The sequence below is a fragment of the Archocentrus centrarchus genome, chromosome 16, assembly GCF_007364275.1.
Source record: "Archocentrus centrarchus isolate MPI-CPG fArcCen1 chromosome 16, fArcCen1, whole genome shotgun sequence".
Lineage (NCBI taxonomy): Eukaryota > Metazoa > Chordata > Actinopteri > Cichliformes > Cichlidae > Archocentrus > Archocentrus centrarchus.
Window position 1 is genome coordinate 27,212,860 of NC_044361.1, and position 26,886 is coordinate 27,239,745.

Below are 26,886 nucleotides of genomic sequence, written 5' to 3' on the forward strand. Positions count from 1 at the left end.
TCTGTAATGTGCGATGGCCCCGCTCCAATCCTGAGTGCTGTATTATTGTGTGCTGTTGTACCTGATTCTTGTGTTCGCTGAGGGAATCCCACAGCACGGTGTTGTGTTACTGTGTAATACATCACACTGCAGCAGTGACATGCTGTCATTTTGACTATTGGTACAATGAAAGTAGATGCTAAACAGTACCATGATGTTACAAACACAGCGGAGTTTTAGTTGTGTTGATGTGGGATTTTTTTTGGGGGGGGGGGGGGGGTAATTGAAACTGACAGCGTCTGGAGAGTGTAGTGTGAATGTAAAGGCTTGAGGTATGTTCAGGCTATTTGCTGCATTCCTCATTTCATTCCTGGTATACCTAATGATGATGACTGGACTGCTTTCTGCAATAAAAGACGATAACCCTCAGAAACACACTGGCATCTTTTTTAATGTATTGTTTAATGATGTGTTCGTGATATTTGCTTGTATCCAGAGCTTTAAAGGACAACCTTTCCATAAAGTCCCTCACCCACCACATCTTCCTCATTTCAGATGCACATAATTAAGCTTTTCTTTTAAATGGTTTGACACAATCTTCCAGGAGGTTTGCGATCAAAGTGGACAGCTCAGACATGTGGTTGAGCATTGTCAGACTAATTGCTGTTGGTATACTTCCTGAATGCCTAATAGACATAGATGCATATGATTTATCATGGCGATCCTGGTGCTTTATAGTTGTCTCGTAATTAGTTAAGGGACTTTTATGAGTACCCAAGGGAGATAATTACGATGATGAGATTCACTGACGATAACGATCAGCTGTGTGTTGCACAGATCTAATTAAAGTCCTTCTAAACTACTTAATTGGTAAATTTCCAGATGGGCAATATTTAAAGCAGATAGCATGAAATGAAGTAAAAGCTACCAAACCACAAAATCATTACAGCATTATTCAAGTTGTTGTTGAGGTTGAACCTGTGTTTGTCAATGGAGGGGCTTTAATTCAACTTTAAACATACCAATAGTAATTATATCCATGCATTTCATAGTTGTTTGAGTACAATGAACTCAACCAGTTTGAGATGATTTAAGCTTCATGACATGGTATGTTACACTGCTGGAAGCAGCCATTGGAAGGTGGGTACACTGTGGTCAACGACACTCAGACTGAGTCAGGAATCAAATTCTAAATCCTTCAGTAGGATGTACTGTCATTATTTTCTCCATCCATCCATTTATTCTCTTCCGCTTAAACAATTCAGGGTCGCTGGGGGGCTGTGCCTATCCCAGCTACCACAGGGAGAGAGTCAGGGTAGGTTAGGTTGCCAGCCTGCTGCAGGGCTAACATGAAGAGACAGACAACCATTCACAGTCACCTGTGCTCATACTGTGGGAGGCTCCCACAGCCCAAAGACATGCATTTATTGGGGTTAGGTTAATTGGTCATGACTGTGGTTATCCATGCATATTTTATATTTTTGGGAACTCTCTGGCCCAGAGTGGAATTTTAAATAAAGTTCCACAAATGTGAGCAATTTCTAGCAGTATAGCTTGAGTTTGTAATAACTTGTTCTCCAGGGTCAGTGAGGATAAGATGTGTTTTGGTTTGTGCATGATTGGATAGACTCCAGTGTGGTATTAACCTGCGTAGGAGGTTAGAGAATGGATAGTTGCACTGCTTGCTATTATCATCAAAAGCACAAGCTTTTGTGAAATAAATCACACATTTCATTATAAAAAGAAAAATACTTGGAAACCCTGATTTATTTGTATTTTTATGAGTATGGTCTGGTCCCTCGAGAGTGAAGAAGTGTGGGGAAAAGATGCTGCAGAGGAATTTGTAGTCTGCTTTTATCATAATTCTGTTTGTTTATCAAAGCACATCCATTTTTCAATTCCGCTCCACTGTGTGTTTTACATGACAACATTTAATAAAGCAGGATATGTTCGGGAGGAAAAGGGCTGCTCAAACAATAAAATGCAGCTCCATGCGTTGTCCACATCGCCAATGCTTTTATTATCTGTTAAGCATATGGAAGAAATTATCGTGTCTGTGAGCTGCTAATAAAATGATTTCTATAGTCATCTGATAAAAATTTGAAACCTTTCCTTGAGATTTATGTTCCGCATGAGCGCTGTACGTCACTGTCCTTGTGGGACTGACAGTGTTTGTCAAATCATTCTCGCTCCTGACGCCTATCCAATCCTCCTGACAGAGTAAATCTGGCTGCAGCTATTATCTCATTATGTTTATCATGACCCAGTGGGCACCATTCATGAGCAAGCTGAGACAGTACAATGATAATCACCGTTGAGAACTGCCATAATCATTATTTACTGGATAGAAGTGGGTGGAAATCCCCTCATTTCAGCATAATTTGGATTTGGTGCCAACTTGTATGGTGCTCAGAGAAGCTATTTGCTGACTAGATAAACTCAGAGGAGGAAGGAGGGGAATCATCTGGAATTGTTTCCGATTTGCAGCTCCTTAATTTCCCCAGTCAGAGCTCTAACTATGTTGTGGCCCTCAAACCTGTATGGCAGTAATTACAGCCAGACAAAGACTCCAGATTTACTGGTGCATGTCACCATAAATTTCAAAAGTGTTAATTAAATTCTGCTGTGTTGAATGTTCTTGCTGCCAGTATCGGTCACGCCAATCATGCCCATGTGGTTTGAATTTGATCTTTCTTCCCCTTTTTTTGCGTTTTGGAAAGCTTTCTCATGACGTGATCAGGTTGTTGTGGGGACTCCAACTCCCCCTCCCTGCTCAACTTATTTGTCCCATTCATGCTCCCCGTGTGACCCTGACTAACATTTGGGCAAGACCAGGGAATAATGAAATGGTTGCGCGTGAGAGCCAGAGCATAAACAGAGCAGAAAAATTCATTAGTCTGGTTTTATACTTTCCCCTGGGCTGTGTAGACACACACACATACAGGTGAGATAGAGGGTGAACAGGGAGCTTTAAAAAGCTTTGCAGGATGGACAAAAAACAAAAAAAAACAAGAGCCACAAGTGTGTTAGCTTTAAAGACAAAAGAATGAAATCTCCCACTTGGCTCTATTGAAACAACCAAACTGAAAAGAGCCTCATTATCGTAAATTACAGTTCTTTATCTCAGCTGGCAGGTACACCTCTGCGGTCACTAGAGGGCTATCAAAGCCAGCGTTAAAAGCAAGAACTTTTTGCTACAGTTAATAGTCAGGTGCACTGAAACGGCTGTATACAGGCTATATGATATTCCAGCCATGTTCAACTTTACTGTCATCAGAAAAGTTGGGTCACAAACTATTATCTGGGCGTTAAGTCCTTTATAAACACATTTCCTGTCTGGGTACGTTATCGGAGTGTGAAAAGATCAGAACTACCTTTTCCTGGGGTTTTCCTGGCAACAGGCAATTTCCTTTCCCTATACTTTTAGTGAAATTGTGCAACATATCAGAGCCACACAGTATTCACTCATACGGAAACCACACTGACAGTCACACACGCACACTCTCTCTCTCTCTTTTTCTATCACACACACACACACACAAACACACACTGATTTACAGCTCCAGCAGTTGTCCCGCAGTCGGCATCCTGGTGCTGAAGCGGCGCTGTGTGTGTGTGTGTGGGGGGGGGGGACCTTAGCACTAAAGATTGGATGTCCTCCACTGCCTCCTCTATCATTGCTTTCTATCGCCATGACCAGCAATGGTGTGAAGTACATTCACTCAAGCAATGTCCATGGCACAGATTTTGAAGTATTTGTACTTTAAACATTTCCAATTTATCCTACTTTTATTCTACAAAATATGGTTCTTTGTGTTTTACCACAGTTCGTGAATTTCACTGAGTCTGTAAGACACAAGGCAACATCCTGTAAACAAAAGAAAAGAATTTCCAGGTGACTTCTTGTTGACTTTGTGGTCTTTACTTAAACTTCTCCGCATTTTGAGTAGCTGCTCAAGGCCCAAAGAGGTGAAATTATCCAATATATCAAAAGCACAATCTTAGATGTGAAAAATGAATAAATAATATAAGAAATAAACACGCATTTATCTTTCTAGCTCCCATTAGTCATCTCACAAACTCAGATTTTATCTCTTAAACTAACCATCAGTACAGAAAGAGGTTGAAACCGGCTCCATCCACCCGCCACAGCAGTGAAATGCCTCAACATATCTCCCTGTAACAACAACAGGCTGTTAGTCTGCAGAACAAGTACTTTTACTTTTAAGTAAGTACATTGTCTTTGCTGATAAGGCTTCTGTACTTACACTCAAATAGACGTTCCCTTGTAATTGGATCATTTTAATGGCACTTTTATGAAGCAATAAAGGATCTAAGGGCATCTACCACCAATGACAATACTGTCAAGGCCACAGCAAATGTGAAAAATTGACATCAGGCACTACCTGACATCCATTTTTCAGTTTCCCTGCATGTTCCTGTGCATCAAGCCTCATGGGTAGAAAGTTAAAATCTATCTGCAAACACATAACTGCCATAGGGGAACTCGCCATATCTGACACATGTTGTATAGCAAGGTTAACTGCACACAAAGAAGAAAACAAGCTGCGAGCGTCTCTTTTCTTCAGGTGATCAGCGCTCGGCAAACTGTCCCAGCAGCATGTCAGCGTGGGGTAAACTCAAAAACAATATTTGCCACAGCAAGCATTCAACACGCTGTGTACAGAGCAGCTTTCCCATATTCCTCCTGTAGAGGGTCACAATATGGCAGCTGGGTTTGTTTGTTCAGAGGACCTGTGCTTGAGTGTGGAAAGAGCCTGCTCTCTGTTTGACTCAGAGCTCTCCAAAACACAAAGCGCTGCCAGTGCAAACTCAGAGGGATTCAGTATTTTATAGTCCAGTTATACTGTAATTAGTGGCAGCAGCATTATGAGTTTAATTTTTCAGCCCGTGAGTTTGTGGTTTAATGTGTACATATGAGTGTTTCTGCCTGGTGATGCATGAATGACACCTTATTGGTTACTGGCTTGTGTGTTTGCCTGTGACCCTGTTTGTGAGTTGGAGCCCATGTGTCAATCGGTATTTTTAGCGCCACCTCTCACTGCATTGCAATGTCACTCATTCGCACCCCTCTGAGTCCTCCGCGCACGGCCTCGTCGCCCTCCAGTCCCGTCTCTGGGGGCCTTCCGGTCAGCCACAACATTCACTCTCACTGGAAGGAGCCAGCAACAGCCTGCCTGATTTAAAACAGGGCGGGAAACTTTGAGATCCAGGCATGGAGACGGGAAAGGCAGATCAGACCTCGAGCTTGGTGTTCAGAATTTTACCGCAGGGATTTAGCTGAGCTTTGTTTCGCCCTTGGTCTTTGGCCAATTTGAATATTGATTAAAATAATTAAAGGATAGCTATAATTATGTGTCTTTTCCCAGAGACTCTGAGAACATGGCACTGATGTTTGAGGCAGTGATCAGCCAAGCTAAACTGCTGTGTGAGCTAAAGACAAGGGGTGTGGAAGGGCTAAACATGTAATTGGTAATGACAGTAGGGTGGAGGGCAGACAAAGCCAATTCCCACATAAATAAACAACTCCCAAAGTATTACTGTGAGCAGCACAAAGAGAAGAAAGGGAGGCATTCAGGTTGGTGCAGACAGGTGAGGAGAGGAGGGAGGAAAAAGGAAGTAAAATAATACAGGAGCTGGAGTGGCACTACAAACAGAGGGTAACAGTTGTAGGAGAGCCTCCCAAATGCCATAGCAGAGGCTGTAGCCCTCCACACTGTCAGATGTGTGTGTGTGTGTGTGTGTGTGTGTGTGTGTGTGTGTGTGTGTGTGTGTGTGTGTGTGTGTGTGTGTGTGTGTGTGCAGATGAATAGCAGGGGCGTTCTAAAGGGGGGGGGTGGAGGGAAATATGACACCAAGAAAAGTGTCTGCACCCCCCCTTCCCTCCTCCTCTGCCACCTCCAGAAACAAGGAAAGGAAGGCACAAGTGCACAGCTACAGCTGAGAGGATCTCCAGAGGCTCCTGACCGCGTGAGAGGGGTCATCTGGAACATGCCTGATCCAACACTTGACAATCCCATCTCCTCTGAACTGCGCTCCCGCCTCACCTCTCTCCCCTCATTCCCCTTACAGCTTGGAGTTCATCGCATTTCACACACATCCAGCTGCATGATCACAAGGACACCTCAGGCAGGATCGGATTTATCCAGCAGATACTTGGATGCCTTTGAGAGAAACTGCTGCCAGCCATAAAAACGAATCTGTGAAAAGCACTTTTTTGATGTGTAAGCTACGCTTCCCTTTCTGAAGCGAGAGTTTAATTCTTCAAAAAAGGAGACAGAAAATTTGAGCATAAAAGAAAGGATTAAAAGCAGTAGGTATATCTGACAGTGTAATAATATGGTTTTAGCCATTCTTGCAGCATGCATTTAGAAATGACACTGGAAATTGGATGGATTGCCATGAAATGCCATTAAAGACCCACTTCCTCACTTTAGTGACCCCCTGACCTTTCCTCTTGTGCTACCATGATGTTGACATATGTGATTTTGAATGAATTATCTCCACAACAGTAAGCTGTTTCCTTTCTCCACTAATAACTTCAGCGATCCCCCTCACCTTTCATTACTTTAGGACCATCATCAAGTGAGATTCTGATGTTCCAGCTGCACTTTGTGTTTTGTTCTAATTGGGAAATCTAACTACTGCTTATTAACATGCATTTAGCCTAAAGCACCACTGTGTTAACTACATTCTCACAGAGCTCAAAATATGACCGTAGACTCATTGTGAGGGGAAAAAACATCAACAAGCTTGAATCCAAAAGTAGAAAATCAACAATGAATGAATGGAAAAGTGAGAGGAACTTACGTGACTATGACCAGACACCTAAAAAGAGAGCTTCAGGGCATGCAACGCCCACCTTTACCCTTCACCCAGGAGCCTCCCCCTGGAGCATATGCTGAACCTGTGACCTCCAACGCTTCCAGAGCCTCTTCAGGGGCCAATCAAACACAGCCTGCCACAGGCCTGTGACACTGATACTGACTGAGCACAGATAAGACACAGTAAGTGGACATTAGGGGAAAACAGGGGTGCCTTTACTATGCACGCTCTCACACATGCACACATGCCTGTTTAAACAAAACAAAACCCTGAGGTCACGTATGCGTGTGAGAAAATGAGGTATGTTGCTGTAAAATTAACTTCCCGGAGGCTTTGTTTACCATTGCAAATTGGAGACATTTATTGGTTTTGAATATTTCCAGTGAAAAAGACACTGGTGGAGATGTTTCAGAGGGTAGAATGCTTGGTATGTGGTTTAATGCTGGTTCCCAACATACTGCAAGCTTCGCATTCTGCAACTGATCTGTGTTGTCTGAATCCTGCAGCACTGCACAGCTGTCAGACCACAACAGGGGGTGGACAGGCTGCCTGCGAGTGAGTGTGAGTGTGTGCGAGTGTGTGTTGTCCCATGAAATGCCTTTGTATTGAATGCTTCCATTTCTAATTCAGATGTTTGTGTTTTTTGGACCAAAGTGATGTCAGAGAGGTGATAAATTCAAGCTGCATATTTACAATGACAGGCAATAGATCACCTGTCACTGCTCCTGAATAGAAGCGTTGGGTGAAAATGGTTATTTTCTATTGAATGCAATCACCTTTCGAAAAAAGTAAAGACTTTTAACTTTTAACACAGCTTTCTTTCAGCTGAAAACCCTTTTTTCTGCTTGACGGACCATTGATGTTTTTGGACAGCTCATTCTTTTCCACTTTTTCTTTATCTTTAGCACGAAGCGCTTTCTTGTCCTTGCTGACTCATAAGTGCGATACAGCTCAAAATTCCTATTCCCTTTCTCTCTCTCCCTGTTCATCTCTCTCCCTTACTAAGAGAATTCCTCACAGGATCAGACCTGCTTTTTATGCTCTGCTGGTTTTCACTCAAAGCAAGTAGAGGAGGGAGGGGGAGGGCTTTTAGTGACAACAAACTAAAACTCTTTCGACAAACTGAGTGTGTTCTGTAAGCAAGGGAGGAAAAAAATGAAAGGAAGAGCGAAAGAAGAAGTGAGACACAAAAAGAACCAGCGAGCGGCAGCACGAGGTAGAAAGGAAATAATGCTGAAAAAGGTCATAATTTCTGCCAGGGGATTTGCAGTTGCCTGGACGACGAACAAAGCAGAGCCAGTTGGACGATGTGCACAACAGAAAGGGCTGAAAAGAAATGCGAAAAGCTCTGGGGAGTGAGTTGAAAGTTACTGCACTCTGCAGCAGGGTAATATCTGGAACTCAGTTAACAAAACAACTCTCAAATACATACAGTGATCTCTGTGTCATCCCTTTAATTTCCGATTAACTATATCCCCTGTTTTATTTACTTAACTTTCCTGAAAAACAAAGTTTGGAAAGTGGCTACACTAAGAGAAACCGCTGCTTAGAAGATTATTTAAAGGACCAAGAGTGTGACGCTTAAACATTAAACACAGAGAAAGAGGAGAGCTTAAGTTTGGTTCTAGCTCTCAATTGAAAAGCGATGAGAGAATGTTAATGATATGCAGGGAGAATGAGGCCATGCAGACCAGATGAAAGCCAGGCTAAAGTCTTAAGAAAGTCTGAGACAGAAGCCGAGGGAGGGGGGAGTGAGGGTGAAGGGGTAACGATGGAGGGGTGGAAAGGGTGGTCAGTGGTAAAGGTGGCACGAATGAAGTAGACACAAAAAAGTTCTAGATTAAAATGAGATTTTCAGAAAACTGAAGCTTTGTAGCCGTGTGCATACATGTACAGCTCATGTAGTTTTTGTATTTTAGTTCCTGCTTCTAATCATAGACACACACACACACACACACACACACACACACACACACACACACACACACACACACACACACACACACACACACACACACTCACTGACTACTTACACCTGCTCAACTGCTTGTTCAGAATCAAAATCAGAATCAGAAGGTTTTTATTGCCATATGGGTGAACAGGTTCACAGCATTAGGAAATTGCTGCGGTACTTCGTGCTTACAGAAAAAAACAAATAAGTATAAAAACTATAAGACAATATACAAGTATACAATTGCAAATATACAGAGATATTAGAGCTATAACTATAGCACAATATTACAAAATTACAAAATATACAGTGCAGAGACTAATTAAAAGATAAAAGAATGTAGACTATATTCCACTAATATGTACATCAGTGCAATCAGACAGCTGCACAGGTGCTTGTTAATGCAGATATTTAATCAGAATTTGAATGTGGCATGGTTGTTGGTGCCAAATGGGCTATTTCAAAAAAGGTTTCCCACTCAACCATCTCTAGGGTTTACAGAGAATGGTCTGAAAAAGAGAAAATGTCCAGTACACAGCAGTTCTCAGAGCAAAAATGCAGAACGGCCAGACTGCTTTGAGCAGACAGGAAGGCAACAATATCTCAGAGAACCATTCCTTGTAACTGAGGTCTGCACAAGACCATCTCTGAACACATAACATGTCGAACCTTGAAGCAGAACCTTACAGCAGCAGAAGAGCGCGCTGGGTGCCACTCCCCTCAGCTAACAACAGGAAACGGAGACTACAACTTGCATGTGCTTACCAAAATTGGACAATAAAAGACTGGGGGAAAAAAAACATTCTTGGCACATTTTGGGCCACTTAGTACAGCTGACCTGAGTACTGTTGCTGATGGCTGCTTCCACAGTCAACAGTTCTCAATCCAACAGAGCATCTTCGGGATGTGGTGGAATGGGAGATTCACATCATGGAGCAGCATCATGGTGCAGCCAACAAATCTGCAGCAACTGTGTGATGCTCTCATGTCAATATGGATCAAAATTCGCTATGGAATATTTCCAGCACCTTGATAAGATAAGATGAGACGAGATGAGACGAGATAAGATAAGACCTTATTGTCATAAAACCTTATTCTCATTGTAGGCATGGGCATACAACGAGATTGTTGAATCTGTACCATCAAGCAATGGTACTACCAAAGTATACGTAGAAAAGTGTTCAGTGAGTGTATAACTCAGGTGTAGCCTTGGTTGTATCGTTCATGGTGTGACCAGCTTTACTGGGACAAAGGAGTGGACTGCTGAGTTATTAGCTAATGGTAACAAGCTTGTTTAGTAAGCTGCACCCATAAAACATATGAGTGCATCACACAGACACACCTGCTAATTATGACTACTAAGTACCAGACTAACAAAATCCTACAATCACTCATCAAAACCAGATTACAAACCCTTTTTTTCCCACAGGTTGTCAGTGCAATTGCATGCACAGCATTGCTATTTTATTTGTCAGATAAGTGCACCAGCTACTACTAACATTCTTTAAAGGTCCAAATTAGGAGAGGTGAAGTTTAGCAGACAGCGGCCATGTACAGCTAACTGTGTTGGTGTTCAGATGTGATTCAAAATCAACAAACTCCTGAATTTAATCCTTAATAGCATCAAAGCAGCGGAGTTATAAAATAAAATTAAGGTAAGATTATCCAGAGAGAATAAAACTGTTTTTAGTGCTAGGTTGCAAATATATTTATTTTGGCTGTAAGTTTGGGCATTTTAACATGGGAGTATAGGGTAGATTATAGTTCAGCACTGTTAACATGCTGGCAGTCTGCTGCCAGGCTATGGATGGCCATCTACCTGCTCATTATTGACAGACAGGGGCAGTGTGAAAAAATGCGTTTTAAATGCAATGCAAGTACATATGCAAACAGACACAATCACGGTAAAAAAAAATTAAGCATGTGGGGGTCTGGCTGAATTCAGGACCCAGCCTCAAGTGGCTGTTTGAAGAAATGCAGTTTTCTGCAAATTTTTTTCAGTCTGTTTGATCAAATCTTATAAACACACACACCTACTCATGTTTTGTATACAAAGACTTAAAACTACTGCTGAGTAAAAAGTCAAATATCCCACTCTGAGATTTGAGGTTTCCCTCTTTGAGGGTTTTTACTGCATGGCATGAATGTCTCATGCTTTTCTTCGAGATATTCATAAGACAAAAAGTTCATATGCAAGTTTAAGACTGCAAATGCTCAGACACAGCAACAAGCGAACATTAGACAGCAGAGAGTGTATCCATGTTCCTCTTGCCTGTTTACCCAAGGTGGAGCTTGGTCTGTTAAATGACCCTTATTGTCCCTGGCTGCTGATTGAGCACCAGCTAAAGTTTCTTCGCTCTCGCTCTCGGGCAAGTACCAGCACATTCTGCAGCTGCTTTACAGCCTTTTATTCAGTCTCTCCGACTCTGACTTGTTCAGTTTTTGATGTTATTAAGCATAAACGTACACACATGTGGCCCTTTTCAAACATGATTTCTCGCCTCACTCCTGCTTTGCCTCAAAGTCCCACATCAACAAATGTCCTGCTTCAAGTTCAGTACTGTGTTTTACTGCAAACCCTTCAATCTGAGTCATTATAGCCCTGGGCCAGTAATGGTATACAGTTACACCACCAAAACGCAGTAATAAAGAGGTAAATACCAAGGCAGAGTGCTGGGTCTACATTAAATGGGCCTGGCCATGTGTGAAGAAAAAGAACAGATTATTTAAAGAGTTTACAAGTTTATATTATTAAGAAAATCTGGTTCATAGCAGCAGAGAAACGTACATGCAAAGGGTTAACAAGGTGAAGCTCTTGAGTGCAGCTGCATCATATGTAAGCTAATATTCCCAAATCTCTGTTGCTGTAACGCAGAAACTCCCACTGCCCCCGAAGACTTCACTTAGGATTTCATTTTACAGCGTCGATGAAGCCGCAGCTCCCTCCCACAGGAGGCGCTGATTGGTCGGGCTGCCTGCTGAAATATTCAATCAGACACCTTGCTCGCAGCTGTGATTGGACACAGCCGGTGCAGTTATGTAAATGAGCACCTGGTGGCGCCTGCTGGCCCGGCTGCGGAGCCCGGACTGTGGAGGAGCGGCTCAGAGAGGGCGCAGATTCAGAGTAGGTCCTAGAAGCAGAGACACTTCCCCCTTTATTTTATTGTCTCCCTCGTTATCCACAAGCTGAAAATTATTCATCTCAAGAGTGACGAGTAAAAGTCAGGCTGCGAGTGTGAAATCAGTCGGTGGGCGCAGCGCCTGCGGAGTATTTTGTTGTTTTCTGAGTTTTGGTGGAGGTCGTTCCCTGAACTCAGCTGCTGCTTTCGGAGGTCAGTTTGGATTATTCAGTGGACGCGTGTTGTATAGAGCACAATTCACTAAACACAGAGTTTATCCCAAAGTTTGGACTGCTGTCACAGCGCACTTCTCTCTGTCTTTTAGGTAAGTACTCACAACCTGCTCTGCGCGTTTCTTCTCCGTGCGCTTTGCTCCATAATAAGCGGCTATAATAATATTGCTGCGGGTATTTCCAGCTGTCTGTGTGTATGTCTGTGTGTCTGTCTGTCTCTCACTTTGTGGCTTGGCGTCTATATGTCTCGTTGTGATCCGGGAGCGCTGCAGCTCTGGACGCTGGCCACGGACTCCTTGGAAGCGCATATGAGGTATAACGTTGCGCCCCGGTCGCTCCACGTTTGTGTGGCAGATACATTGTGGTATTTAGGCTGCAGACTGCGTAGCTGAGATATTCTGACAGCGTACATCATGGTCTGGACTTCTTGCAACATCATGTTTAAAAGTGGGTCCTTGGCACCGGAGAAAACACTATTCAGAGTCCTTACTGCTTTCACGCGTTTATATTCAGTATGGATTTTTCTTTTCTTCCGACCTCCTCATTAATTTAAATCATCAACCAGAGTTATGGCCACTAACTCTCAAACAGTTACGTGGGTTTGGTTAAGTTGTAACTAATCATTCCTTTCTTCAAAGTCCTTGAATGTCAATCTAAACGTAATTTACAAAACCAAAAAAAGTTAAACAAAAGTAAGCTGGCTGGGCATGTAAAAGCTTTAAAACTGCAGCAGTCATAATGAACCACTGAGTAAAATGTATAGCATTTAGAAGGACCTAGTGACATCCAGCTGATGGTCATCACACAGACTGTTGACCCTGTGACCTCATGGCAACACATGGGGACCTCCAGTGGGAACCTCAGCTCTGGTTTCACTCACCTCTGGTCTCTGGTTCTCAAATGGGGAGCTAATCAGTCACCAGAACCAAGACTGTAATCAGCACAGGGTGGCCTGGCATTGGGATCTGTGTTGATAAAGCAAACATTTCACACTCTGGGGAAGAGCTGCTGGAAGGTTTGGACTTTGAACAGGATGTACATTTTGTGTTTTCATGAAGCAAAAGAAAGGGATTGGTAATAACTGATCAGTCATGTAGCTTTACAAATGATTCTCATGTATTCTGAGAGCAGGATGGTGCAGAAATATGTATTTTTTTTCAGCTTTCTGTCAGTTTAACTGTGTATAACAGATAAAGAAAAGAGGTGAAAATGTGGGTTTGAGTGCATGTGTTTCTGTTTTCGCCTTGCTCCTGTGTGTTTGCGCATGCCTCTGTGCTTGCAGAGTGACCTACTGGAGGAGTTAAACAATGACCATCAGTGGGTGTGAAGTGCAGCGGGCAGTCACCTTTCGCACAGCGTGAAAATGGTAGATGTGGGTAGTTTGTTGGCCAGTGGACTGAGAAGGCTGGCCAGTGGAGAGGAGGTGTACCATTGTTAAACTGCTGGTTGAGGAGTGGGTGGGGATGCATTTGCTATAGAGATGGAATTGCAATAAAATGCCATTTTCTCTCTCCGTCCCTCCCTCTCTGCCTCTAAGGCAGGGACTTAAAGTGAGGAGGATCCCTGAGTGTTGATGCACATGTCTGCTGGCTCTCTGTCTAGTGGGCATCTGGCCGCTAATTCATCCACAATGTCCCAAGAGAGCCATTGACTCCTCGTACTTACTTTTTATCAGCTGTGCAGTCAAGCAAAGAAGACTTAGAATATTTGAAATAGTTGGGTAGCCCAGTTATGTGAGTATAAGTGTTTATGCACACACTTGAAACAGCTTTTTATTGATTTGTCTTCATCTTGGCAGGCTCATGACAAAGCAACATTAATTGCATAATATGATTTGTGGAGAAGTACACAGAGCAAAGTAATTTGTCTAACAGTGTTTGAAGAAATGGCTGTTATTTGATTTGTTTGTAAGACTCAGCAACAAAAGTGTTGCAAAGCTGTTTTTTATGTACAGGACAAGAAAAAGTGGTTTTGCAGTGTTGCATTACTGGTGTTTTATGATTGAAAACACACTGCTGTGTGCCAGTGCAAGCTTTTCTGCAAACACAGAAGTATGGTTTAATGTCTGCCATGGGAACACTGGTTTGCATGGGCTTGTTGATCATTGACTCCAGTCTGCTATCCTCTGTCTGGGTCATTGTTTTGGGTTAACTTTTATCAGGTGGATACAAATTCAAACCCCAAAGGAGTCAGAGCCGCAGTCGCCTGATCTTTGTGGCTATAGGGGCTATATAACCACATGAACGAGCACAATGGTGATGAAGGACTGTCTTTTATGTGACTTCTCTCGCAGAGATCATACAATTAGGATAAAGTCTGTGTTTGGTCATAATTGGCTAAGACAGAATGAACAGGAAGGCAAGTGGAAGAATTCATTTAAGTACAAAGACATGACATGGTTACTTGCTTCCCCTCTCTACAATCCCGCTGTAATGGGAAATGAAACCAATTGAACGCAGGACTCCAGTGTCCACCCTGTTTTCCCAAACCAATTTCCCTTGAAGTCTAGACAGCTGGACTTTTCAATTGCATCTGTGTATGTGTTGTCACATGCAGAGCAAGCTCAAACTAGACTCTCAGACAAACAAATTAATCGTGTAATGGGTGGTGACACTTCAAAGTGGGATCTGGGCTGTTCTTGGGCTTTAGTTGTCTGAGTTTTCAAATCTATTTGATTTCCCCTTCATGAATCTCCATCCCTGAAGTCCCACCTTCTCTCAGATCAGCCAGCCCTCCCCTCCCAGTGTCCTTCCATCCTTCCTTTGGCATTGAGCGTACTTTTGATCCTCTAATTGATCATTCTGGCAATCTGTCTCTTTCCCTACATGTAACATGGAACGCAGATTTTCCTTCTTCAACTTCTGTATCTCTCCATTCCCTTTGAAGCAGCACTAGACATTTTATTTATCTTCCTCCTCTGCTCATCCATCTTACCCTCAGCCTCTCGTCTCCTATCGTCCCCGTGAGTCTCCTTATTTATCTGTTAGCTCTTTCTGTGAAGGGTGCCCTTGTTAGATAGCAGTGTTGCTGCTTGGATGCAAGTACACTTGGGTTAAATTTTCTTTAAAGAATCTGATAGAGTATCTTATCAAGGTATCTCAGACATTTACTATGTCCCCAGTATAAGCTCAGGAACCTGCAGAAATGCCTCTGCATGTCTTCCAAAATTAAAGATGGCCTATTTTTGAAGGCACCAAGTGTGTGTGTGTGTGTGTGTGTTATCATCAGTATAAGCATGTGGAAAAGTACAGAAATCTAGAAGTTTGAAGGTACTGTGATACCTCCCTAATATATAATTTCTCAACTGTAGTACATGTTTTATGACTTTATGAAATAATAAAAAACTCTTATTAAAAGAGAGCTTCACTGATTAGGCATTGCAGTCCTATAATATTGTGAAATTTTGATGTGCACTTTAAGCAGCAAGATATTCTTTTATGCCAGAATGCGTGCTCTTTAATTGAATGTCCAAAAAGGAAAAACAAAACTGTAAAACTTCAAGCTGAGTGTTTTTGATGAAGTCTTCTCAGTGTTTTTGCAATGAGAGGAATGGATCTGACTGAGAAAGCTGTAAAACATACACTGCTTTATCCTTCTTTTTAACTCTCACGGGGACCATATTTTAAAGTTATTATTTAAAAAAAGATTTGAAAACAGTGATTGAGAAAGTATTTACTGAGGTCATAGATCACATCAGCAGAGCGTTGTTTACCTATAGACTTCAATACACCCAAATGTCTTTTTGGAGCCAGAGGAGTCGCCCCCTGCTGGCCATTAGAAAGAATTAAGGTTTAAGGCACTTTTGCACTTTCCAGGTCCATGGTCAGTCACAGCCTGGTACCTCTATTACTCACAGTGCAATTAAACCCTTGAAAGTTGAGTTGAATATCAATATGTTGTGCTAGCAGCTGTTGTAGCCACAAGAAGAATGGAGAAGATGATGTCTGGTAAGCTTGCTTTTACTTTCCTACACTTATATTCATTCGTTTTCTGACACCTATCCAGTTAAGGGTCATGGTAGGGCTGGAACTTATCCCAGCTATCACAGAGCAAGAGGTGGGGTATACTCTGGACAAGTCACCAGCCTGTCCAGGGCTAACACATTGAAAGTGACAACCATTCACGCTCACATTCACACCCACAGCCAAGTTAGAATCGCTAGTTAACCTGACACATTCTGTGGGAGAACCTGCAAATTCCACACAGAAGCCCCACAAAGCTGGTGGATTTGAATACAGGGTCTGTGAGGTGCTGTGAGGTGACAGCACTAACCACCACACCACCGTGCTGCCCTCCTCACCTCGAGATTTTTTTTTTCTTTTCAAATTTGTATTCTTGCTGTCCTCACTTGAGACAGTACACTTTGCCCAGCTGCAGCACCACAAAAGGTTTAATATAATATCCCCCCAAAAAACTTGAAAATAGTATTTAATCTGCAAAATTAGCCAAGGTCACATGTAAATTTTCTGATTATGATGTTCTAATTAGAAAGGGACGATACTGAATCCGGTGAGTTAAAACCAACTGTGACACGTTTTTTGCTCCTTCACACATTTTGGCAGCTTCTGGAAGCTGAAGTTATCGCTCCTGGAAAAAGAACCTCATAAAAGATGGAAACCAACTTAAAAGCCAGTATGTGCTCTCTCCTCTGACTCCTGCTATTTCTTTCTTTTTGGTGTCTTTTTTTTTTTTTTCATCACTGTTCAAATCATCGCACTGTGGTGGTGTTTTCTAGCACACACAGTGCCTCGTGTGGCTCAGAACACCACTAATAATTACTAATGGCTTCTGGCAAAGTAAGTGTTTTGAAACCTTGTTGAAACATGGGCAGAAAATAGTGTTAAACATCAAAGGTTACTTTCTTTTTCAATATGTCTTCTCTGCATATGATGAATTTTAGTTGCAATGACATCCATGCTGAGTGGGCTGGACGTGTCTGTCTTTCCCTCCAAGGGGTTTGGAGGGGCACATTAACATCAGGAAACTGTTGTGTGATGTGTAATTTAGCTCTTTGGAGGCTGTTTTTCACTGCTGAGAGGGAGGAGGAGGACTGTGAGTTTGATAGAGGTATCAACCTGTGCCTGAGGCTTTTAACAGGAAAGTAAGAGTGTGTGTGTGTGTGTGTGTGGGGCTTGGGTTTGAGCAAAACCCAGGCTTTATACTAACCAGGCTACAATATTTTTGGAAACTAATGCGCTTTTGTGTATGCATTCTGTTTTTTTGCTGCAGCATTAATGGCCATAAGATGTCTGAAAACCTCTTCATTCCCCTCAGCTGTTATTCATTAGAAAGGAAGAGTTCTGTTGGATTGCCCGGTTAGGCCAGTTAATTTTCTCACATTGACTCAAAATGTCGAGTCTAGCTGAGCTCATTCCCGTGTGCCCTGATCTTTTTTTTTCTTCTTTTCTTTCTGTCGTTTTCTGTCTGCTACTCGAGTTCACCTCTCCCTCTCTCCTTTCATCCCTTCTCTTGTTCCCTCTCTCTCTCCGTTTCAATAGCTGCTCAGTGGCTGAATAATTCTCAACCTCCTGCGGCAAAGAGTTGCTTTTGTCCCACGCTCGCTCTGCCAGTCTCTTCGTTCGATTACTGCTGGGAATTTTCCTTCATGACATTCTTCTGTTTGTCTGTTTCATTCTGCGGCTGTTTTCTCACTGTCCTGTCACATGCCTCTCCTTCCACCCCATCCTCCCCTCCGCTTCTCACTTGTTCTCTGACAGGTGGCAGTGAGACTGTGCAAATTGAATTCGGAGAATTGGGCTGCGGCTCTCCATCACACCGCAGCCCTAAAGGACCTTCTGTGTCAAACTAGAACCAGGGGTTCACATACACTCTGCTGCAAGGCCGTCGTATTAACATGCTAATGGTCCCTTGTGCCTGCTAGATACTCATTATGAGTCTTACAGCCATGCTTCCACTAAGGTCAAACTCAAAACTAATCTTTCCTCAGAGTAGCACTGATGGTTAATTTTCAGGCAGCACATGATTTTGCTTCACTTTCAAGTGAGACATGCACTAGAAAGCGAAATGGATCTCGTCTCATTCCAGATGGATTAAAAAGGGGAGAAAAGGAGCTGAGGACAGTCTAACTACATGTACCGGCATGTACGAGGCTTCAAGGCCTGAGAAGCATAATAGTATTCCAGTTTCTGTCAGTCACAACCAGTTTTCCAGAAGAAATACAGACAAAATTTAACACGTGTTTTTCCTTTGTAAACTGAGAAAGAGGACTTCACTGAGTCTCACGATGATAAACAGCCGACTCTGTGCAGATCATGTTGACTGCCAGAGGTGCTAACAAGCCCTTCATTTTCCTTGCGTGTGATTTTTGTTATGCTCTCTGTTCTTTGTCTTATTTCAGCTTTGAGAACATCTTCTGTTTTGGTTTGACTCTCGTTATTTTTTAGCTTATTGAACAGGCAGTTTACCTCCTTCTGGATTGTGCGCTGTTACTGTATCTGATCAGGCTCATTTCCTTTTGATTGCCTTTGCAGATACTGTAATGTTGGACCACAATTATAGGACCTTTTAATAAAAATAACAGAAGCGGTCCAAACTAAATACTATGGTCATATTGCAGGCCTGTAGACATGAAGACAAATTTTGGGCCTACCCGTTCTGTACGTTGCTTCGATTACTGATTTCTGTGATGATTGACAAAAGACAAACCTGCAAAATTCCTTTAAAAAAAATTTCACAAGCTTTCAATTGGGACAAAGTCTAGACAAGTACAAGGAAAAAATGCAAGCAATGTAATCACAAACATTGCCTTCAAAGCATTGAAACATTGTGAAGTAGACTTCAGAAGGAGCTTGGAATAAAGGGAATTTGGAAAAGGAGTGTTATCTGTTCATTACTGTGTTAATTGAAGTCTTTTCACAAGTAATGAGGACTGACAAGGAAATAGTGACAATGTTTGTATAAAAGTGTTCTTAATGTATGTACCTGTATGTTTGTATATTTAAGAAAAATTCTTCTCACCCCTCATTTTTTTTATTTTTTGCTTCCAGAATTGTAATTTTTAAAGTGGTCTTGTGCAATACTTTTCCATGCTCTCTGAAGGTCTTATCAAAGTTTTTCTTTGAGATATTCTGACACTAACCTATGAATCATTCAGTCATAAAGGTACCTAACTCAAGGAATGAACCAATGTTGTGTCTACACATAACAGACATAGCAAAGAATTTTTTATTGTATCTTTAAGCACTTTCTTACTAGGAGCCTGTTACAAAAATGTGTAATTAGTTCCTATTTTTTTAGTTGAATCTATGAAAAATGCCAACAATAACATAGTTTGAGAGCCATAAAGTAGTATTTGCTTCAACACGGTGATTCGCAAAGAGGTATGTTGGTGTGATGTGCAGTGTGTCCTTTAAAAAAGGAGAAAGCTGGACAAGTGGAGGACAAAAGAAGAAGCGGCATGTTTAAAAGTTACTGCAGATGAAAAGTATCTGAAAGTCATGTCCTTAAGAAAAGTCCAGCAAAGACCTGACACAGGATCTGAGAGATGCATCTGGCTCTTCAGTTGATCCACCTACTCTTCACTGAAGCCTCATCAGAAATGGTCTCAGTGGAGGGGTGGCTGTCAAGAAGTCATTCTTAAGGAAGGGAAATGGGGAGCAAATGCTGAGGTATGCCAAATTACAAAAGAACTGGACTGAAAATCAGTAACAAAAGGTCTGATGGAGTGATGAAGCCAGATTTGAAATTTTTGGCTCAAATCATCAACATGTACAGTGATCTGTAAAACACGGTGGAGGCTCCTTCATGGTTTGTAGCTGCATTTCAGCCACTGGTGTCGGAGATCCTGTCAGAATTGATTGAATTATGAAAAGTGTCAGATTTTGATCCACCATGCAATACCATCTGGAAAGCATCTGACTGGCAACAGCTTCATTTTTCAGCATGAGAATGATCCCACACACACTGTCAATGCAGTAAAAGCATACCTGGATAGAAAAACACAGTGGAACACTGTGGATCGGCCTCCCCAGAGCCCCGGACCTCAACATTACTGAAGCAGTGTGGGATCGTTTTGAAAGAGAACAGAACGAAAGGAAACCAACATCCAAAGAAGAGCTTTGGATGTCCTTCAGTAAGCCTGGAGAACTGCTCCTGAAGACTAAAGAAATTAGAAGAAAGCTGCCTATGAGAGTTCAGGCTCTGTTGATAGAATAAAGGTAGCTGTACCAAATACGTTCAAGGTTTTTAGAACCTTACAAACTCTGTTATGTCACGTTTCAATAAATTGTTGTGCTTATTTCCCATTTTCCTAGCAACATATAAAGAAATGAGGCGTGGCTGAAAACTTTTGCACAGTACTGTATTTTCAAGCTTATTTGCATATGCATGTTTTGGCTGGAATATGTAACACGTGTCAACAAATCAACTCCCAAAATAAAGATAAGTACAACACTAAGAAGAAAAAGTTTTTTTTCTCATTTTCAAACTTGAGCCATTTTCCCAAATAAAGTCTAGACGATGTCTGAAGTTGTCACTTCTCAGATGTAGCACACAGCAGGAAGCGGTCCGCTTCGACGCATTCATAATACTAAAATACTGTTTGGTGTAGGTGAGGGATCTCTTAGGTAGAGGTGGGAGTCAGGACACGATGCCCACTAGCTTGCTTTAAATTCACCGCACATTTTCCTGCTCGGTTCTCACACGGGTATAATCGGGCATCACACTGACTTTGTACTAGGGAGCTGGCAGATAAAGACAGTTAAATGTTTGATATGAGACATTTGGGTTCTCATATTCAGGTATTTCCAAAAAAAAAGTTCAGAGCTGCAGTGCATGTGTGAAAACGGCTGTAATGTAATACTAAATACCCCGTGCTTACTGCTAGGTTTGTGTGTCTGCTATTGATGAAGGCAATCTTTTGCTGGAACAACCTGTGGTAATCAGTTACCATTTGTCTCTGTCCACCATGAGGATGAGCAGTGCTGCAGCTGGTATGGCCCGATGAGCCAAGTGGACCTGAAAAGGGAGCTGGTGGAGGTTTCATTCTGTAGCTATGACTGATGTCAACTTTGTGTAGTCGCACGCTAATGAACTCAACTTTATTATGTTCATTTTTTACTTGTTTTAGCTGTACCCTTGAGCCTCGGCTCCTGTATGGAATTTATGATTCTGTCTCTTTTGGGGCTTTTTGGGGGGTGACTGAAAGCTGAGCTGTCTTAATGAGTCATCTGATGTTAAGCACAATTCAAATGTTTCTGGAAGCAGGTTTCATCTTTTTCAATTCCCTTTCTTCATGACTCACCATGCTTTCGGTCCTCCTTTTCTTACTGATGCTGATTTAATTTGTTTTTCTGACTCTGCTGTCTTCCCATTTCCGACTCTCATTTCCAAGTGACTTATCCACTCTTTCTTTCTGCGTCTTCCTGTACACTCAGCAAAATCAGATTCCACAGTCATGACTGGCACTTCCTTGTGAGGACTAATTTCTGTGACACATAGATTTCCAACTGGATGTCTAATGTATGGCCCAACGCCATGATGAAGAGCAGGGCATAATACCAGCCTTCACCTGAAGCGCCCTGTCATATATTGGATGGCAAATGTCACAATTGTACTGCCTGTTCTCTCAGTTTAAATACCAAATTAGTTTTCAGCCTCAGTGAGGGTGAAAAGCTGTGCGGTTTCCTCGCTCAAGGAGATATTATGCTGAGTAACGTTTTTAATATTTAAACACAGTAAGCTGTAGGAAATGCTTTCAGAAAATCAGATCCCTGTGGATATATTGCTATAGCCAAACAACTCAAGCCTGCCCTTGGAGTGAGTCTTCAGTTAAAACAAGAAAACAGTGGCCCCACAGGGATCAGCACTTTACTCACACCAGTCCTGAGTCACACAAAAACAAGGCTGTATTCAAGGAAGTCATCAGATGACCTTGTTTCTGTGGCTGGCACAGTCTCCACAGTCTCACCCTTCAAAGTGCTGTGAAGACTGAAGATAAATTCATGCTTGATTCTCTCCAGGACTCCGAGCGTGGTGGTGCGGACAACCGGCTTCCTCACACACACACACGAACAGAAATCCAAAACAAAGAGCTCCCTACTCTGTGTCTCCCCAGTGGCCATTAGTCATGTCTAACTGGCAGAGTGTTACTTTATCTGGCCGAAAGTGGAGACTTCACGCGTTGAGTTCTGTGTATAGAACAAGCACGACGCTGAAGAAGTGAGACTCGAGGCCTTTTTGATGTTGCTGATCATATTCATTGCATTATTGCTAAACTTTCCTCAAAGCTTCACACTTTTAGATAATTCATCCACACTTGGCAAAACAAATAAGAGGCTGGGTTTAGCAGTGCTGGCGGTGCAGCTCCTGGTTCATTACTCCTGTCCCGACTTTCTAAATTATTCAGCCATCTGACTAATGAATAAATTGCTGTTAGATTTTACACAAACATTTGTGGTTACCTTGCTGGTACCAGGTTGGACCCCCTTTTGTCTTTGGAGCTGCCTTAATTCTTTGTGGTAGATTCAGCAAGGTGCTGGAAACATTCTTCAGAGATTTTGGTCCATATTCACATGACAGCATCACAGAGTGATCGGATTTGTTGGCTGCACATCCATGATATGAATTTCCTGTTCCACCACATCCCAAAGGTGCTCTATTGGATTGAGATCTGGTGACTGTGGAGGCCATTTGAGGACAGTGAACTCATTGTCATGTTCAAGAAACCAGAAATGATCTGAGCTTTGTGCCTTATTTTGCTGGAAGCAGCCATCAGAAGATTGCGGTCATAAAGGGATGGGCATGGTCAGCAACAATACTCAGGTTGGCTGTGGGGTTTAAATGTTGCTTGATTAGTACTAACGTATTAAAGGGCCCAAAGTGTGCCAAGAAAATATCCACCACACCACCAATCCATCAGAGACTGTAGTTTGAGAAACATATGCCTCACAGGTTCTGAACTGGCACTTTAGTGAAAGATTTACAAAGAAAAAAAAAAAACCTCATATCAGAGAGAGAGGCCAGCAATAGGTGAAGATTAGTCTGAGGGGGAAAACAGCCGGAGGAAGATGTCTTTTTCTTTTCAATTCTTTTCTGGAAGTGCTGTATCCTGGAGTCACCTGATGTTGATGTTAAAACTCGTATTTTGCTCTAACTCTTGATAAAACTACCAATTAAGGACCTGTGAGGTGTCTGTTTCTCTAGCTAGAGCCTCTAATGTACTTGTCCTTTTGCTCAGCAGTGCACTGTGGCCTCCCACTTCTTTCTATTCTGGTTAGGGCCAGTTTGTGCTCTTCTGTGGAAGGAGTTGCACACGCTGTTGTATTAAATACTGAATGACTGAATTTCCTGCATAGAACAGCCTCCTTTTTCTTTTCTTTCCTTTTCTTTTTTTTTTTTTTAGAGTAAGAATACTGTGACAAATTTTAGAGGAAAGCTTGTTTTTTTCAGGTCAATTTGAGACTATAATCGAACCCATAAAGGCTAATGATCCAGACACTCAGCTAGCCAAATGTATTCCTTGTGTAATCAGCAGAACAGTTTTCAGCTGTGCATACACAATCATGAATGATAAATCAGCCTTTTAACATCTGAAACCTGCAGTAGGTAATGAAATTAGTTTCAGTGGAACACAGGGCTTTACACCTACAGAGATATTCCAATAAAAATAATGAATGATTTATAATTGATGATGCCATTAATCACTGATTATAAATGCTATAAATTACAATCAGTTAAAAGGTGGGGATTCTTCATAAATAAAGACATTTCTAAGCGACCCCAAACCTTTTTGAGCAGCAGTATTTTGGCAGGTGTAAGCGATCATATTAATCAAGTTGATAGGATGCATTCTGCTCTAGAAACCTGAAAGATAAGCAAATAGCAGGCAAACGTGGCCAGTATGAAATGCATAAGTCAAAATTTGCTAAGGTTGCTGTTCGGCGGAACCCCCGACAGGAAAAATGGACTAAGTATTGACTGTGATTGATTACCTCTCTTAGGTTTCAAGCCTGTGCGGCTTTATTTTTTTCTACTTTACTGACACGAACTGAAACTAATGGCTGCCTGGAATGGAGAAAATCACACACAAATAAAAGCCTATAAGTCATGATATACTTACATCAGCAGTGATGTAAACCATGCAGAGTTTGCCATTAAAGGAACAAAACATGCAAGACAACATGAAAAAAAGAGTTTTACATAATTTCTGAAATTTGTGCTGGCTCTATTAAACAACTGGAAAGAATATTGATGGCTAACATTTGGATCCCACGCAAGGGGTTCCACAGAAAAGACGCTAACCAGAGCCAAGGAAGTCTTGCCAACTTTTACTTGAAGCAATCTAATTATAGAGACTGGCACACTAGCTTTAATGATGCAATGGCTGCTAACTAAAAAAGTTCTCCCCGTGTCCCCGTCCCTGCTCTCGACTCCGTCTCAGGCGTGTTTTGCTGTGCGGGACAGAAACAGCAGCTGCTCATAAGTATTCACAGTCCTGCTCGTGGCTTAGCAGAGACAAAATGTGAGCGCAGATTGGACTGCACACTGCGCTGCCTCCTCCAGAACACAGCGGGCCCTTCTCATTCTCTCTGAGCGCTAACCACAGCTGTTCAACACCACTTGACTTTTCCTGACAACAATGTTCTCAGATGGCTGTGGCCACTTTTGTTCCTGCTCGCAGAAACAGTTGCTCTTCTGGTTTTCTTTAATGTCTTTGTCTCTCACTGGTGTGTTGGATAAGGGTTCCTTCCCTTGCTGAAAAAATGATGATGAGATGCTGTTCAGGGTAATGTTTGTTGATATCACGGTGGTTGTTAGAGTGATTGCCTCAGATTTGTGGCACCCCCTCATCAGACTCAACTCTGATTTTTGTTTTTGTTTATTGGGGTTTTTTTTTTTTTTTTGTAAACTGAGCTTAGTCCAGTAAGCCCCATATTTCAGCATTTTGTCATCAGGCATATGTGCAAATATGCTTACTCATTCGGATGAGAAAAAAAAAAAAAGATGTCAGCCTCTCTTTTTCTCTCTCATTTTCTCTCCTCACCATGAACACATGCACGGTGTATCGGTTGCGTTGTGTCTACCAGTCAGGACAGCTGCAGTGGCTCGTTTTTGACCACATGCGGGCCCCACGCACCCATGCGTGCACACACTGCGAGGCCATAAGTCACCATTTCTACACCACCTCCCAAATACTCACACACATGTAACCATGTCATCGCTGCTCTTGCCCTGCCGTCTCCACCCGTTTGTGCCTGAGCTGACTCTACTATTCCCTCTGTTTCCATACATTCCCTTTCCCTGCCCCCCCCATCCTCTGTCACTACAGCTGTGTGTCAGCTGTTGGCCTGTCCCAGTCTACTCAGAGATGAAGCTGAAATGCAAGGGGTCTGCAGGGAAGACAGCTTGGCCCCTCTTTTTCTCCCAGCTGTCACTCCCACTTCAGACTTCCACTTATCAGGCTTCTTTCTTCCTTCATGCTTCCTCGTCTGTAGGATTCACATGCTTCACTGGTGTTTTTCAACGTTAGCTTTAGGAAGAAAGGATTGTGTTATTTTAAAAATATTATCAGCACCCACACACAGACACACACACACACACACACACACACACACACACACACACACACTGTTATATTCGTTGATTTTGTTGTGTTTTTTTTGGGTTTCTAGTTTTTCCTGCCTCATGCGTTCCCCTGTCTGCGTCTCTTTGTTTATTGCTAGTCATTCCTACCCGAATCTTTTGGTTACTTCCTGTGTTGCTTTGCAGGTTTTCTCATGTGCCTTTTAGCTCATTGGTCCATGGCGAAGCTTCAACATCCGTCAACAGTTCATAAGGATCACTACTCCTACAGTATTGGTCAAAATTTAATCCAACTTACACACAATGATCAGCTAATGGGTCTTCACCCAAACTGTGCTGAAGGTAACATAACCTTAATGGCCACTACTTTTTACTACAGTTTCAACCATTTCTGGCTCCTGATATGACTGTTTGAAAGCCTCAACTTCTCGTTGGATTTGAATTCTCGTTAAAATCATTTGTGTAAATGAGTGATGGACAATACAGCCAACCAATGACAAGAAAACATATCACTTTCTTTCTGTACTTCACATGTTACAATAATCTGTGATCTCGGTGGATTGTGAGTTGGATGAGCTGCTACATCATTGACGTTCTGGATTTAGTGTTACGTCCTGCTTTTGTTCTTTTGCCTCCTTTTGTGATTGTCTGCACTGCTCTTGTTAGTTTCACCTGTGTTTCATTGCATCCATCTGCAACATGTTCCCACCTGTATGTTCTTCCTCTGAGCATATTATAGTCTTTCATCCGTCTCTTCACCTCTTACTCCTCGTGCTTCCTGTGCTCCTTTGTGGATTCCTGTTTTGTTTAACTTGTGGACTTTGTGAATTTTTGGACTCTAGGATCAGCCATTAAAAGAATTATTTCTTTGTTTGGTTTTGCCTTCTCCTGTGGCTTGCATTTGGGTCCAAAATCTACACTCACATGACATGCTCTGGTACCGGTTTATTAGACACAAGCTAAAACTGTATGAATAAAGCCTAACTGTTAACACAGGAGACCTGCAGTAAATCCTACCTCGATGACGGTTATAATGTACCGTTTTTTGCTGAAACTAGAGCAGTATTTATTGAACTTTATTACCATTTTGGAAGTTCTGTATGTATTTATGACAATACAGTTCAACTGCACCACAGACTAAAGGCTCCAGAATGACCGTGTAAAATCCACACCTTTCTAAAACAGTTTATTGTAGCGTACCTAACAAACTGGAAAC

The 26,886-nt window shown here is 42.2% G+C and overlaps 1 protein-coding gene across 1 annotated transcript in view; it reads left to right on the top strand.

Annotated features, from left to right (window-relative positions):
- Positions 1 to 11,879: 11,879 nt before the first annotated feature.
- ddr1 (discoidin domain receptor tyrosine kinase 1) overlaps positions 11,880 to 26,886 on the top strand; it is a 47,792-nt gene continuing 32,785 nt past the window's right edge. Inside the window, exon 1 of the mRNA XM_030749237.1 lies at positions 11,880 to 12,220. The gene's annotated coding sequence lies outside the window, so the exon portion shown is untranslated. The remainder of the gene's footprint in view (positions 12,221 to 26,886) is intronic.